This window comes from Passer montanus, unplaced genomic scaffold (genome assembly GCF_014805655.1).
Source record: "Passer montanus isolate IOZ18808 unplaced genomic scaffold, ASM1480565v1 scaffold73, whole genome shotgun sequence".
Lineage (NCBI taxonomy): Eukaryota > Metazoa > Chordata > Aves > Passeriformes > Passeridae > Passer > Passer montanus.
Window position 1 is genome coordinate 1862605 of NW_024372481.1, and position 16474 is coordinate 1879078.

The window sequence follows — 16474 nt, forward strand, 5'->3', positions numbered from 1 at the left end:
GGGGCGGGGCGGGAGCGCGCGCGCCCTCAGGCGGAGCGGCGGCGCCTCAGGGCGGAGCGCGGCCCCGCGGAAAGGGCCGGATTTCCGCGCTGGCCGCCTGGAAAATCCCGGATTTCCGCGCTGTTCCCCTGGAAAGTGGCACGGAAGCCAACAGTGACCCGCCCGGAAGCCCCAGCTCGCCCCAGCGGCGCAGGTACGGGGCCGTCGCAGCGTCCGGCGCCTCTGAGGGGCTCCGGAGCCCCGCGTGTCTCCAGGGCCATCGTCCGGGGCTTGGCCGTGTCCCCTGAAATGCTCCAAGGTGCTCATTTGGCCTTCGAATATTTTAAATCGGCTTTTTAGACACCTGTGGCATGCGATGCTAAAGAGCCACAGGTGTCTAAAAAGCCGATTTAAAATAATAAAATAATAAAAAACCCCACAACATACTGCCCAAATCTCAGAGCTCACGGGATTCAAAAAACAGATCGGTGGTTCAGGAGATGTAAAAGTGTATAAATAAATTTCCCCAATAAGGATTTCATTTCAGTCCCACACATCATGGAAAGCAGCAGATTCTGCTGTGTGTCAGTGTCCAAATTCTCACTGCAGCTTCCCCACTGCCATAACATTTCTGTGGAAGTATTTTCCAGAATGGGCATTTTCCATCTCCATTACTGTGACATTACTAATTCCATTTCCTTAGTTGAGCAACATCCAGGGAATCCTCTGCTTTCCATGAATCAGCCACCCCCTAATTATTACTCAACCTCTACCAGGAGAAGCTGCATGGTGGATAACACTCCCTGTTACCTGGGCAGAAACCTCAGAGAGTCAAAAGCACTGATGAAAAACAATTAGAATTATTTCCCCCTTTATCTACATGCTAAATAAATAAAACTCTGAGCAATAAAAAGCAAAGATTCAATAGAAAAATACAAAATCTGCTGGCAATGTAGTACAGATGTAGGACTCCTGTCAGAGTTCTAACTTCAAAACAGACAACACTGTGCAACAGAATCCTTTTCAAGTTTTGCAAAACCTTATATGGAGTGACTTTTACTAGGAAAATAGGTCAAAACAAGCCAGTGAGAATGATTTCCACAAGAGGGAGTCTTTAAACGGAAAATGACCTGACTGTTGTGACACAGTTGCAGTCTGGTTTACTGCCTTGAAAAAAACACACTTCCCTGCTACTGCCCCAGATATTATTATATTAACACAGACACTGTAATGAGAGGTTTCAAAATCCAGAGTTCAAATATCACACACAAAAATACATCTATGGTTCAGTGCTGGGAGAGTCAGGACAGGCAGGGTGAGCTTCCCTGTTTTCACTAGATGGAATTGGTGACAGGTAATTAATTATTGCTGTTATCCGTGGGAAGGGCCAGGGGTGCACAGGCTGCCGAGGGTGGCAGTGGCAGATGGGAGCTGCAGCTCCTTTTGCAGGGGGAATTGCAAGCTGCAGCTCCTTTTGCAGGGGGAATTGCAAGCTGCAGCTCTTTTCCAGGGGAATTGCAAGCAGCAGCTCCTTTCCAGGGGGAATTGCAAGCTGCAGCTCTTTTCCAGGGGGAATTACAAGCTGCCCTTTCCCCCAGGCTGGCACAGGCTCCTCGGGCTCCCCGTGGGTTTGCTCACCCTGCTGCACCTCTCCAGTCACACTCACAGGGTGGCACTTCCCCCTGCAGTGCCCATGGAGTCATCTCAGCATTACTCAACACTTGGAAAATCACTGTGGTGGGCTCAGGTCACTTTAATCTGGAGTCTGCTCATGGGGAATTTTAATTGTGAACAGAAATGAGAAGCAGTTTGGGGTAGAATTACTTTTATTTCTTACCTGCAACAAAATTAAAAGCCATTACCTAAATGTGAGTGAGATTCAGCTTTTTAACTGAAATTCCCAAATATATTTTATGTAAAACTGCCTTCCTTCCTTTCTGAGGTGATGTAAAGGGCAGTACAGATTTGCTTCAAAACTCCTGCTTTTGAATCATTTTATATGCTCTGCTCAAATATTCCTACAAAGTTTAAAGTTAACAAAAGACATGAGAAGGATGGAGTAACAGCATCTGCATTTCTTTGGTTCTGTATTCTTGTGAGTGCTTGAAAGCTGCAGCAGTTTTTCAACAACAGTTATTGAGAAAAGGCTGACTTCAGCCCATTCATTGTGAACATCTGGACAGAACCTAACAACAGTAATTAAAACCCACTAAATTGGTAACAATACCAAATTGCCAGGGATGGAATCCTCCTCTGGGGTCCCACCCTTCCCTGTGGATTTCTGCTGGGTCACTCCACTCTTGAAAAGCCTTTTCCACGTGTCTCTTTCTGAGGCCTCTGTCAGGAGGGAATGGCATCCAAATGTTCTGCTCACGTGAGCCTTGCTCTTGGGTTTATTTCTGTACCACAAACCCCAGGAAAAGTAAAGACTGAGTTAATGCAGTTGATGGAAGGTTTGAGGATTTTCTTCTTTGCAAATAAATTACAAATCTGTAGGATCTGCTGCCTTCTTTAGAATGCATCCTTGTAAGAAAATAAATCTAAATATGATTAAATTACACACCAGCACTCATGAAGAGCATGGGGTTGAATGGAATTTTTTATCTGCAACACTTTGTTTTCCCTGAGGACAGCAGTTAGCAGGACAGACTGTCAGAATTTGAACTGTCAGGCCACAAACAGACAATAAAAGGTAGCTAAAGTCAGGTTTGTCTGTCTGTCTTCTTCCCCTGAAGCCCAGCTTCATCCTCTGGCTTTGCTCAAGTTTCTCTAGACAGAGTCAGAATGGAGAAAGACGGGATTTTTCAGGAACTACTTTGAAATACACTTCTGTGGGAGCTGATCACGTAACACTGGATTGGTCACAGATGACTAATTGATCTTTTCTTTTTGAGTTGCCCAGTTCTCCTTTCATCTCTTACCATTTCAGTTTTGTGGTGTCTGTAGAAATGTTCCTGTGGTCAAGGGTTTTTTTTAGTTCCTTCTTTATCTTCTTTAGTTCCTTCATCTCATGTAAAATAGGCAGCCCAAGCCCACTGGCACTTCTACAGCCTCAAAGCTTCAAATTAAACTGAATAATGCTAGAAGAACATTTGGCCAGTGGTAATTCTGGTGTCGGTAGATGCAGCTCAGCTGGATTCTCTCTGTCAGTATTTTGTGGGAATGGCAGTATGGAATGGAAGTGTGCCCCTTTCCACAGGAACTTCAACATTAACATTGAGGAATACTTCCAAATACATACAGCAGTGAGCCCACTTGGTGGGTCAGTGCTCACCATGACTCCTTTTATCCTGACTGAAGATAAATCTGAGCTTTACTGACTTCATTTGACTTATTTTGGAGTTCACCTTTCATCTCTGATGCCTTGATCATAATCCTCAAGCATTCATACTTCAATGTGTCCTTAGCAAGTAGCTTATATTTGAGCACAAACCCAAATTGTAGCGATAGAAATGCCTGCAGAATACCAGCATCTGCTTTTCGAAGGCATGCAAGTGCTGTGGTTTCCTGCCTGATATGACAACATGCCCAGAGACCAGATCCTGACATGCTGAAAGACTTTGTGAGTCAATCATCTTGCACAAGGCAAGGTCTGATCCCCACAGAGCTGCTTTGGGACAGAAAGCAACCTCTGGAGCCGACAGCAGCAGCCTGCAGGGGTTTGTGCCCCACCTCAGGGTGTTCCCCTGCTGAAGGACTCTGCAGTGCCACAGCACAAGGCTCCCTGGAAACCTTTCTGCCTTCCTCATCAATCACAGCAGTTTCTGACATCGAGACTCTCTTGGTTCTGCTCTGAACCTCTGTGGTCCCACATGTCACCCTCTGCACTGAGAGGCTGCTTCTTGGAAAGAAACTCCCTCAAATGGTTCAGCATGCCAAGGTCGCCTTTCTCCCCTCAGCAGGACAAGTGTGGCTGCATTTCCAGCTGAACAGTGGAAAAGGGGACCTAAAATGTCCATGGAAATATAACAATTTAACAGTGCTTAAACTAATTGAACACGGTGTTTTTAAAAGTAATTTTGCATTAATCATATTTGATGGTCAGGTGAAGAATTTTTGGTTTAGCTGTGTAATGATGTTACAAATGCATGACAGGATATGAACATGATGCAGAACATCAAGTAGATGAGTTATGGGAACAGGATCTGTGTTGTTGTGCAGTGTCAGTGCCTCTTTGTAAAGGATTAATGAAATGTTTGCTCCTGCCTTGGTTATGCACAGTTCTCCCAGACTTCAGAATCAAGATGGCAGACGGTTCTTAGCCCACCTAAAATATTCTGGTTAATAATGTTCTCATACACAAAAGCATAACAAAAAACTTCTTCAGTTACAGGCGTGACAGAGGAGAAATACCCACCACTGGCTTTATCAATAACTGTGTCTTTGTTCCACACAATTCCAGCAGCAAGTGGAGGCATTGTTGGTGGCATAGAAACCTTTTTTGTGAGAACCACTGCAGGGTGGCACTGTCTCGGTACAGTGCTCCTCTCAAGGGCACAAGACAGTTCTCTGATTACATGATGGAGAGAGCAAAAGAAAAACAACAGCTGTCTGTGGCCTGCCTGCCTGGCTTAGATTTACCACAACTCACTGGTAGTGTTGAGAAAAAACTCCATAAAAAATGCAAGAAGTTAGAAATTTCTATTGTTTGTGAGTGCTGTTGGAGATGTCTGACTGGCTCTCAGATGTGTTATTACATACGATGTTTCACAGAAAATGCTTCCTGGTAAATTGCTCTGAAGGATCGAGTTCCTTCTCCAACTTCAAACACAACAGCCACGGGAGGGATGGGTGTGCTCTGTGTGATATTCCCAAGCACATGAGCCATGAGGTCTTTGTGTGTGTACTTAACATGTTCAAGTAATTTATTGTTACACCAAACTTCTCAGGAGCTCAAATGGGTTATCTAACCAACAATTACAACTTGTCACCCGTGTCATCTCAATTTGTTCCCCAGATCTCTACTCACCCCGTGCCCAGGGGCACTCTCTGTGGTGAGGGAGATCTGAGGGACACTGGTGAGCATCAGAGCTGGGCTTGGTGTGGCTCAGGGCCGAGAAGACATCTGTGCACACTTATCTGTGCATCCACACGTCCAGAACACTGGCTGCAGGGACAGGGTGACCATAAATAGGGGACAGGAAGGAAGAGGTCACTGGCCTCCAGGACACGGCCAGTGCTGGTCCCAGCAGTGCTGCCCAGGATCAGGGAGTGCACAGACACTGACAGCTCATAACAGGGGATGACACATAACAGGGGATGGGTTATTGGGACATCCCACACTTTATCCCAGAGTGATGTTTGATTAATGACTGCCATCCATAGGAGACTCTACTACTGTACGTGTGCTTGGTGTGGACATACCAGTAACTGCATGAGAATTACAAAACAAGCAATGGAACTCATGGAACAAGGCATTAAAACTTTATCTGGGACTGAAGAGGTGGGAAGATGTGGCAGCCGAAGGGCAGGAGAGGCCTTGGCCGTGCAGGGATTCCAGGAACACGCGGGGGCCGAGGGGCTGGGTACCAACGCCGAGTCTGGCCTCACTGCTGCGGGGCACCTGTGCCAGGCAAACTGTGCCCGGCCCAGATGAGCCGAGTCCGGGTCCCGGTGCCGTGTCCCGGTGCCGTGTCCCGGTGTCCCGTCCCGTACCCGTGCCCACATGAGCCATGTCCGTGTCCCGGTGTCCCGTCCCCGCGGTCCCGCAGCCGCGCCCAGGGAGGCGGGCGGAGGCGGGGGCGCTCCGGGCCCGCCCCTGGGGCTGCCCGGCTCTGCCCGGCCCTGCCCTGCCCTGCCCGGCCCCGCAGCTGCCTGTGCCCGCGAGTGCCAGCACCAGGTAGGGCCGGGAGCGCGGCCGGGCTCCCCCGGCTCCTCGGCCGGGCGGGGGAGCGGGGACGCGCAGGGACGGAGGGAGGGGCCGCGGTCCGGGTCCCGTCCCCGGCCCCATCCCGGGGCCTTTCCTGCGGCATCTGCCGGGCTGTAGGCTGTGCCAGGCTGTGCCAGGCTGTACCAGGCTGTGCCGGGCTGTGCCAGGCTGTGCCGGGCTGTGCCGGGCTGTGCCGCCCAGGAGCGGTTCCCGTCCCGCCCGGGGCGGAGGAGCCCCGCAAGCCCCGTGCGCCTGTGAACGGCGGTGGAAGCAGTGCGAGTGATGGTGGGAACAGCGGGGGCTTCTTTGTTTTGTTTCTTGCTCTGTTTGAATAGAAATTCAAAAAATGTAGACACTGAAAACATATTTAAAATGTTTCCTAGGAAGAGTGTTAAAAAAAAAAAGTTATGGGGATGACTTGTTTCAAGGAGGCCTCATTAGTAAGTAGATCCCTCTTGGAATAAAACTGCTTTGAATGTTATTTGCTCTTGGATGTAAAAAATCCGACTTTGCTAACAAGGATGATACTAGCATTGTTTCCCCCTGAGTCTCTTATTTTTCTTACTGATCATTACAATTTCCATTTTCCACTACCAACTCTGCATGATGCAAGTTTATCGGCAAAAATAAATAAATTCTTTATTTCCTTTGTGGGAGTAGAGCATGGCTCAGCTCAGGGTGTCCTGCTCTTGAGTCAGACGGGGTGGGGGTTCCTTAAATGCCTCTCCTTTGGGTTTCTCAAACTGTTTTACAGAGAACCTTATAACATCCATCTGGAAAAATGGAGCGAAACCTGAGTACTGAGGAATGGGTCTCTCACAGGTTATTGCAACTGCTTTCTCTTGGCCACGAGACAGTTTATTCCATAGTTTCTACCACGGAGAGATGGGAGATGGAAGCTTAGCCTGTGCAGGAGCAGAGAGAAGCAGAAGTCAGCCCCGTCTAACATCTGCTCTGTGGGATGGGTGCTGCTGGCATCGCCGCCTCCCTGCCCACCCCAGTGCCAGGCTGGCTGTGGTTCCAGGCTCTGGTTGAGCTCTGTCCATCTCCTGAGCTGATAATGGGAACTGGCCTGGCACCAGCCCAGGCTCTCAGTGTCCATCTGTGCCATCTCCAGCCTTGCTGAGTGCTGGGGAGTCCAGCTCCTGGATTTCACCGGAATTCAGCGTGAAGACAGGGTGGGAATTCTAGTCACACCTCGTTAGTGACACGGGTGGATGGCGAGCGCCTGGAACGTTACGTGTTTAAAGACAGGGAGAGATTTCCCGGTGGTTTGAGAGTTCAGCTGAGTTTCAGTGAGAGCTGAGTACCTGCAGTGTCCCCAGAGGAATGACTCCAGCTCTTGGCAGAGTGGAGGCTTTCTCTGGCTGGGTGGAATTCCAGTGCTGTGGGGAAAAGAGGGGAAATTGAACCAGCCATCATCTTTGGCTGCTTCTGAATGTCAAAAGGGTGACAAGGCAGAAATGCTACTGCTGCTGCTAGTTTAACTCGGGTTTTACAGGCACAAATCCAACCCGTTGTGAATTTGTTCCTTTCATCAGCAAAGCAGGGATGGGAGCACTCTGCAATCCAGGTTCATGGCTCGATAATGTCACTGGGGGATTGCTGCCAGCTCTGGCTAAAAGGCTGCCTGATGTGTTCCAGTGCAGGGCTGTTTTTGTAATGATTTATATAATTTTGGCAGTGCTGCAGCCACATCCAGCCCTGGTGGTGTGGGCAGCAGTGTCACTGAGCCTCTGTGCCAGGGAAGGGGTTGGGACCTTCCTCAGGGACAAGGAGCAGCAGGTTCAGCTGCTCACCCACACTGGGCCAGTGCCTTCCCCCATCCCATATTCAGATAAAATAACTTTTTGCTGTAGCTTGGGTGTTTTACAGAATTCCGGTGGGAACCAAACCATTTTTAAAATAGCCCTGTGACGTATTTAGTGCTCAGGATTTATATCTGCTTTCAGCTCACTTACAAACACAGGCTTTCCATTTTCATCCAGTCCCAGACATTGGTGTTGCTGCTGAGTGGCATGCATGGGAAAGAGGATTTTGGACAGAAATGTGCAGCTTCACAAAACTGCTATTTCCCTGCTTTACTTTGGAATCTAGAGATCTGAAGAAACTTTTTTGTTGTTCTTTAAGCTGAGGTGATGAAGTTTTGCAGCTTGGTTGCAGTAAAGCAGAACATGGTTAAACACAATTATGAAGTGGCTTGGGTACAATAACTCCTGCCTAGAGAGAAGCAGCTGCTCTTGTTTTCTGTTCCCTTCCACGACACTCGGGAATTAGCATGTGAATAATCAAGTTCTGAGCATGTCTCTGCCTCTGCTTGATTATTATCAAATGTTTTTCCTGAAAAGGCAAAAGATTCTGATATGGACAATTTGTGTGTAACAAGCTGTGTATTATTTCTGTTGGTTATGATTGTCTGGTTCTCTGGACCAGGTATTTGATATCCCTTCTAGCAATTTCAGCTGAAGAGAAAATTGCATGTATTGATATTTCATATGTTTACTTCTAATCTCTTTTGGATCTTTTTAAACTCAAAACTCAAAGGATGGCTTGTGCAGTGGCTTTCAGAGGTCACTGAGGTTTTGCATTAGGAAGAAAACCTCAAGTTTTTGGGTTTTATTGTGAAGCTTTTGTGCAGCTCTTTTTGTACCTGTCACTTCATTTGTTCTGCTTCTCACAGCATTAGTTCAAGTGTGTGTCTATTCAGTCCCTTAATCATTAATTAATCACTTCAGACACTAAGAAGCCTAAGGGAATCAGAAAGAAATGCTCTGGATGATTAATTCTTTTCCCATAAAAGCACTAAACTTGCTGGAGCCCTGAGCCATGCTGGAACTATTTTCCCTGTGTCAGGCACAAGCTCCCTAGGTGGGGATAGTGCACAGCTCTTGAGCTGAAGGCTGGGCTGTGGCACTTTGGGAAGTGTTTTTGTGCAGGAGGCTGCACACAGCCGTGGGAGAAGGGAAAGCAGCCGGAGCCAGCCTGGGGCATGGCAGAGCTGGCTCAGCACTGCCTGGCTGCAGATGTTTGCACTGAGATGAGAGTGGAAAAGTGCTCGGGCACTCTCCCTCAGCTCTGTCCCTGTGACTTCGGGAGTGGGGAGGTGTCTGGATCAGGGATTTCTGACTTCGTGCAGGTATTTCAGCAAGGAGGAGGAGGAAGGTAAATGTCCTGGTGGTGGGAGTGTCCGAGCACCGTGTGTGCAGCCCTGGGTTTCAGGGTTTGTGCCTCTGCCTCATCTCTGCTCCCCAGCAAGGCACAGGCGTTGGTGGATTTTCAATATTTACACTGTGTCCTACACCCTGATAGCAGCAATGGCCAGAGCAGATTCATCGGGCCTCTTACCAGCTGTCAGGCACTGCCGGTGCCTCTGTTTGCCTGCAGCAGGGAGTTCCTGCCCTCCACATCCTGCTGCCCTGCTCAGCAGCAGGGAAATGCCGGGAATGCTTCCCCTGCACAGCACTGTGGCTGTGTCCATCCCCTGCTGCTCCAGGGCCAGGGCACTGTGCATGTGGCACTGAGGAATCCCAGCACAGATGAAATCTGGGCAGAGAGCTGCATTAAATGTCAGCCCAGTACTGCACACCTGCCCAGGGAAGGAAAGTGTGCTCAGAGAAGTCAGGAAAGGCAGTAGCAGCCTGTGTCAGCAGGACACCCAGGTATTTATCTCTGCTTATCCACTGATGATGCATTTGCAAGGTTAAATAGAGCTCTGACATGAGTGGGGTTAAGCAGAGCTCTGGGTGCTTTGCAGTGCTGGGCTGTCTGGAAATGCCAGCTTGGAAGGGCCGTGCTGGATCCCGGCCCCTGAGGGAGCCTGGTGGTGCTGCTGGCACGGGAGGGGCTGGTTTGGTTGGTGTTCTGGGGATGTCACACTGCCCTCTGGAGAACGACCTTTATTTTACTTCCTTCAGCTTCCCCAGCTCTGGGACTTGGTGAGCAGCTGTGTTCTCAGTCAGGATATTCCAGGTTGTCAAGTTTTTGTGATCAATATTTGGGATGTGATGGTGTCTGGATAGTATGGACTCTGAAGATTTATATATATATATATATATATGTACGGTATAGACTCTGAAGATCTATATATTTTTTCCTTTTGCCTGTTTCAAAGTATTCTTTTCTGACTATAGACTGTGGTTTTGGTCTTTCCTTTTCTCCTTTTTTGTTCCTCATTCACCTCCCACTGAGAACCTGGAGAGCTGGAACCATCTCAGCTGAGGTCCCAGCACAACTGGAGTGGGAGAAACAACAGTTTGTCTGTATCAGGGCAGTCAGGCAGTGGGACACTGTCCAAACCCAAAGTTTAGACATATGTTATTTACTCAGTGTTTCCACATGCAGTAAAAGTACAGCTACAATTCAAAACAGCATCTTTAAAACTCTGGAGGAAGTGAATCATCCTGGGATCTCAAGATGGACGGAGGCTGCTGCAGTGAGCACTGACACCCTGAGGACTTTCCTTTCTTTCGGGCTGTCTGCTCTGACAGATCCGATTCAATCCTTGTGGCTCCTCCACAGCAGAGCCCGAATCCTGCTTGAAATGAAATAAAAGCCCCGAGCTGTTGCTCACAGCTCGCCGGAGGAAGGGCTGGGTTTGGCCTGTGCGTTTCCAGCATTGCCCTCTGGTGGCTGTGCCCGGCGGGCTGGGAGCTGCGGCCATTCCTGCTGTGCTGCTCCCTGCCTTGTGTGGGTGCCTCTGGGGCTGGGAGCTCCTGCGTGAGGAGCTCTGAATGTTCACCACAGCCATTAACGCCCTGGCCACGCCTGTCTGTGCCGGGAGAGCTGGGACAAAATGGAGACAACTCTGATATCTCCTTTCCCACAGTGATTTACTTGGAAGCTGGTGTTTGTGAGGGAAGCCACTTCATGGGAAGTGGGGAAATGGGGGTGTCCTGTCTCTCCCTGAGGAGGAGGGTGGTGAGATGAGTGTGTGCTGGGGCAGGGCTGGAGGAAGCTTTCAGGCACAGGTCTGTGGCTGTTCCCTGCCAGCAGGTGAGCACAGGAACCTGGAACCCTCAGCCTCACATCAGCCTTGGCTGATCTAGGAGCATCTTGATTTTTAATGTGTATTAAGCAAGCTTTTTTTTTTTTTCGTTAATCTTGAGTTGCTTCATGTCTTGTGGAGGCTTTTGATGTGGAAAGTTGAATTCTGTGTGGAGCTGATGCCTTGATTTTTAATGTGTATTAACTAAGCTTTATTTTTGTTAGTCTTGAGTTGCTTCGTGTCTTCTGGAGGCTTTTGATGTGGAAAGTTGAATTCTGTGTGGAGCTGATGTGGAAGGCAGGAACTGATGGACTCCCACAGGCCCCGTGGTGACACCAGACCTGCTGTGCCTGTCACTGTGACATTAGCAGAATTCATTTATCTGCCTTTTACTCACTTACACTCAAGCCTGACATCTGCCTGTAGCTCTGCTGCCCTTGTCCCACGTGTGGCAATGCCTCCCAAGTCCTTTCACCTCGTTGCCTGGGCCTGATCCTGCACGAGGAGTGCAAGGCCACGCTCCGTGCTTCCCTTTTGGGCTTGGTGGAGGCCATCTCCTGCTTCCCAGCCTTTCTCTGGCAATAACGTGCTGCTTTTGTGTTATGGATCACAGATTGAACAACTTCTGTGCTGCAGAGGAATGCATCAGCTTGTTCTCTGGGGAAGAAGAGTTTGCATAAAGTTGCAGATGATTTCCCCTGAACAGGCAGGACCTGGAGACTGGAGGAAGAACATCTGTGTCATTTCCCTGCAGCTGACCACAGGCATGTCTTCACTGCCTTCCTCAATGTGTTCTGGCTGTCACCAGCAGCTCTCTCTCTGGGACATTATCTGGGGAGGTAGTCATATTTTAATGTGCTGGTTTATGTCTTATGTGTTACATAAACACTCCTTAAATATTTTTTCAGCACCGAACAATGATTTGTGTTGGAGCATAAGTCAGGATTTATTTTTGCTCCCCAGTGAATGAAAGTGGTTGGTGGTTTCCACTGATCCAGCCTTCCCTGTGCTGTGTGTGTTTAAGTGCATGATTCAGCTCTCACTTATGCTCAAGGCAGGGCTCTGAACCAGCTGATTGTATCAGCAAATTTCCCTGGGTGTGTTTCAGATGGCAGACCTGTCTAATCTCCAAAGCTTTCTCCTGTGGAAGTAATATTCTCCCCAATTTACATCATTGCAACTGAGAGGAAACTCAGGTTTTTTTGTTGGAGTTTTCTGCCTGGGTGCATCAGGCTGGAAGCTCTGTTTACTAAGTGGGCTGTGTTCAAAAGGTACAGAGCCCAGAATAGAGTTGATGTGACTCATAGTGCAAACAAACAGCTGGAAAAAGTGAACAATACTCAAATCTTCTGGGCCTTCTGACTTGCTCAAGTGGTTTAGTAGGAATCTTAATTTAACAAATGCAAAAAACCTACTTGCCAGTTGCACAGCTAATGCTGGACTTCATGTCCTGGACTCTTGATCTGAGTTGGGCAGCTCAGTCGGAATTTTTTTGGATTTGTGGCTTTTCTGTTAAGATGTAGCTGCAGGGAATGCCATTAACTGTGCTGCTCCTCATACAGGGAGCTGAAATGGTTTATGGAGTCACCGTGGCTGGGGAGGAGGAGGCTCTCCCATGCCAGATTCTTCTTATCCCAAATAACCTTTGTTTACTGGCTTCTTCAAGGGGTGGAAGGAAAGGGGTTGGGTTTAGATTTGTATATATATGAGTTTAGGGCTGTCTGGAGACTGAAAACTTAGCTAATCCATTACTTTAGATATTTTTCAATGCCTGTCCCCTTGGTAACAAAGCTGTAGTCCTGCCAGAGTTATTTTCAATGGTTTACTGAGGAATTATTGATATTCTATACTGGTTTGGCAGGGAAGCTGAATGAATAAACAGATATTTCCATTTTCAGGGTGTGCTGTCATCGCTGTGGATCCTGTGCTGAACTGTCTCTGTGTTCAGCAGCATCATGTCCTGAGTTTTGGATTGTCAGAACGCAAGTGGTCCTGTGCTGTTCACTCTCACAAACTTTATAAATTCATCAGAGTTTTTATGGGCAGCAGCAGACCAGAGGATAAAGAAATGGCTACATGGGTAGTCAGACAGTGTAGATTGTGTTCAGAGTGCACAAAGGGCTGAACCTGAGAGAAGCAAATAACTTTATTGGGTTTTTGTTTGTGATCTCTTCAGCATTGCTATTATTGACCGCCCTTGCTCTGGGCTGTTACTGTGGCAAGCACAACCTGTAGATTTCCTCAAACTGATCATGCCAGGAGGATTATACCCCTGTGCCTCTTGCAAAACAGGGATTTAGGGTTTTCCTGTTGTTGCAGCAGGAATACAGCAGTAATTTACCTCTTCTGGCACTTGGTATGGGCAGCCTGGAGTGCTGGAATAAGGGAGGCTTTCTTTTGTGAGGACATCTATTGTTGTTTATTTGGAGCAGTTCATATTCTCCAGGCAATGTTTGACAAAAAGGAAAGAGAGAGTTAGTTGGGTGGAAATGCAAATGTGTGCCCCCAAGGTACAATGAGGATTGGTGCATGAGGGGCATTTTTGCAGCATGACTGTAGTGTGGGTACAGACTCTACTCAGATTTACTGTTCTCCTCATATTTAATAAAACTCAATCTCTATTTGCAACTTATTTTGATGTTCTGGAAGTGCCATCCATTAACATCAAAAATACAGCCTTTGCCATGTAGAAAGGCAGGGATTGATCCAGCAGTGAGCAGCAGGTGGTTTGGATGCTCTGTGGTGAAGTGTTGTGTTGGCTGCAGCCCTTCCTGTGTGGGTTTTGTTTATGCAGCAGATTTAGACAAATTATCTGAACCCATCACGAGTCGACGCCGGAGCTGCAAATGAGCACAACCACATGGGGATGTGGGCTGCCCTTGTTTCTGTCTCATTTAATTCAGCCAAGCTTTCCTGAGCAGCCCTGTGCAGGTAAGTCCTGGCTCTATTTGTGGGTATATTCACGTGTGAATTGCCACAAATTATTACAGATTAACCAGGCCTCACAAAAATCATTGTGCTCATTTTTCTCTTGTTAGTGGCCACTTACTGAATGAAATAAATATTTTTTTTCTTTCTTTCCCTGCTGTGAGTATTGGATGATATTATCTTGTAGAAAGTTACTTTAGCGACATCATTAAGCTTTAGATGGTGGTAGATGTGAAGATGTGAGTGTATGTGATGTGGAGGATAATAACCTTAATTATTCCCTGTAATGGCTTTTGCAGTGTGATGAGGCAGAGTAAGAGATTCCAGGCTCGGTGTCCACAGGTTTTTCCTGAAGGGAACAGGACATTCCTCTCAGCGTGGCTGTGCTGGGCACCTCCTTGGCAGAAATTCAGAGGAGAGTGAAGACAAACGGCCAAAGTGCTGCTGGGAGGGCAGAGGTGACTGCGACAGATGAGAGGGAGGCACGGCCACAGCGAGGAGTGAGCAGAGCAGAAATGAAGAATTTAGGGAGGGAGGCCAAGAGAGCTGTTGTTCCCAGCTGCAGGGTGCAAATAGAAAAGGTGTTTTGGGTTGGATACCAGGACAGGCAGGAGCTGAGTGGGTTGGAGGCAGTGGAAGCTGCAGCAGCAGCCGGGGCTTGCCCAGCCCTGCACTGGAGGATGCACAGCAGGGTTGGGATTGCTGAGCTCAGGGCTGGGGCCTCTCTGCCTTTCCTGGCCTCCCCCTGGAGCAAACAGCTTCCAGCCTCGGGGAGATCATTCCACACTTCCCTGGAGCAGCAGCTCCAGGCTGCCTTTGGTCTGTGGGCCAGACACAGACTTTGATCAGTGGTCACCTTTCCTGTTGGGTGCCCGGGAGCAAATCCCTGGGATTGTTCCTGCAGGCCAGGCTCCATCCCAGGGCATTCCTGGCTGGCCTGTCCTGCTGGTGTGGCTGCACATCTGGAGACCATAACAAGCTTGTTGTGTTCCAGTGGTTGCTCAAATCATTGGACTAATTTTCCCAAGTTCTTGTTTTCATCACTGTGCAGCCAAGTGTCATTTAGCTGATCCATCTGCACTGGAATCCTCTATTCCAAGCCCTTTCCTTGTTTTCCTTAAACAACTTTCCTTTGCATAAGCCATTGGCTGTGCATAGCACCCTTTCTGGGACCAAGCTGGACACTTTTATTAACAGCAGCTTGGAAAGTGCCTGTTTTCCATGTCTCCATCAGGACACCCTTTTCAGTAGGGCCCTGGCAATCCGAGCTGGCAAGTGCCCTCAGAACAATGTCCAGAGCAAACATTTCTGGGGCTGGATTTAACAATGCAGCACTTGCTGCCAGCAGTGATAACCCAAACCAGCTGTTGGGGTAGATTTACACCTATTCCCTCCAGGAATGGTTCAGATTAATTAATTTTATGAAAGAGCACTACAATATACAATTTATGTACTGTAGCCCTCTTTCAATATTTTGCCTGTGTTTATATATTGCAGCTCATTGGCAATGCAAGCTTGGACTTACAAAATGCCAAATTAATTAGAAGACTAAATAAACGCTTTTCAAAAAGATTGTGTCTATGTGTATCTGAGGATTACAACATCCTACAGTGTTGGATGTTAACAAAGAAGATTATCCTGGGTCTTTGTGCCTTCAGTTTGTGAGGTTTGCCCAGGTGTGGGACCATACAGGTATTTAATTTAGTAATAAAAAGTCCAGAGTATTTTTCCATTTGGAAAGGACCCATCTCTTTCTAATGTTATGCAACCCAGTCTTTTGGTTTGGTTTGCTGCAGCTGCCAGAGCCTTTCACAGCTGCCTTCCTTAGAGTCAAGGTTCCAACATGTTTTTCACTGAGCCTGAGACCTCTGACACTCTGAACTTCCTTCACAGAGATCAGAAATACCAGCAGGACTAGCACATTGTTTTTATTGTCTGTTTCAGTTTGAGACTTTCCAGTGAAATTTTCAAAGGTACTTTGCCAAGGTGACATTTCAAATTAAAATGCATCAGCTTGGACAAGAGAGCAGCGGAGTGTTCTCAGGAGAGAGGGAATGAAAATACCCTCATGGAGAGTGGAGAGAGCACAAAGCAGGGTCTGCTCCTTCCTTCGTGGAAATTTTGTTGTGGAGTTTTATGGGTGGAGGGTTTGGCCCGTTATTTGAGAATCTTTTGAGAGATTCTGACCATGGGAAGCTCAGCCTGTCAGGAGTTCTCCCCTGGGTGTGTTGAGAGCAAAAGTGCCCAGCAGCTCAACTCCACATTGCGTGGCTGCTCCGTTCCTGAGGGCCACAGGGAAAGGTTCCTGCTCAGTTCACTCTGAGCAAACACTTGGGAAATGTGATAGATGAACTTGCTGCAGTGTGAGGTAGTTGGAAGAATAATCTCTTTATTGGTGGCAGATTGTTGGGGTGCACAGTCAGCCTGTTGTAATTCCTTTGGGCTGAGTAGGTTTGATGTTTCTTGTGTTCCTGTCACAGGCTGTTGCTACACCCTCAGAAATACTTGGTTGTGAAATGAGTGAATTGCTGAATGAGCTTTTGTGCTGTCACCTACCAGACTCTGAATGCCCTGTTGTGCTCTGGGAGCTGAAATCCATCAGTGCATCCCCAACCCTCCCGGGTTTCACTGCCAGGGCAGTGTGGGGGCTCATTGAGGTGCAGAGCACGGGCTGAGCTCTGCTGCTCTGACACTTCAGAGAGCTGAGGGTGCAT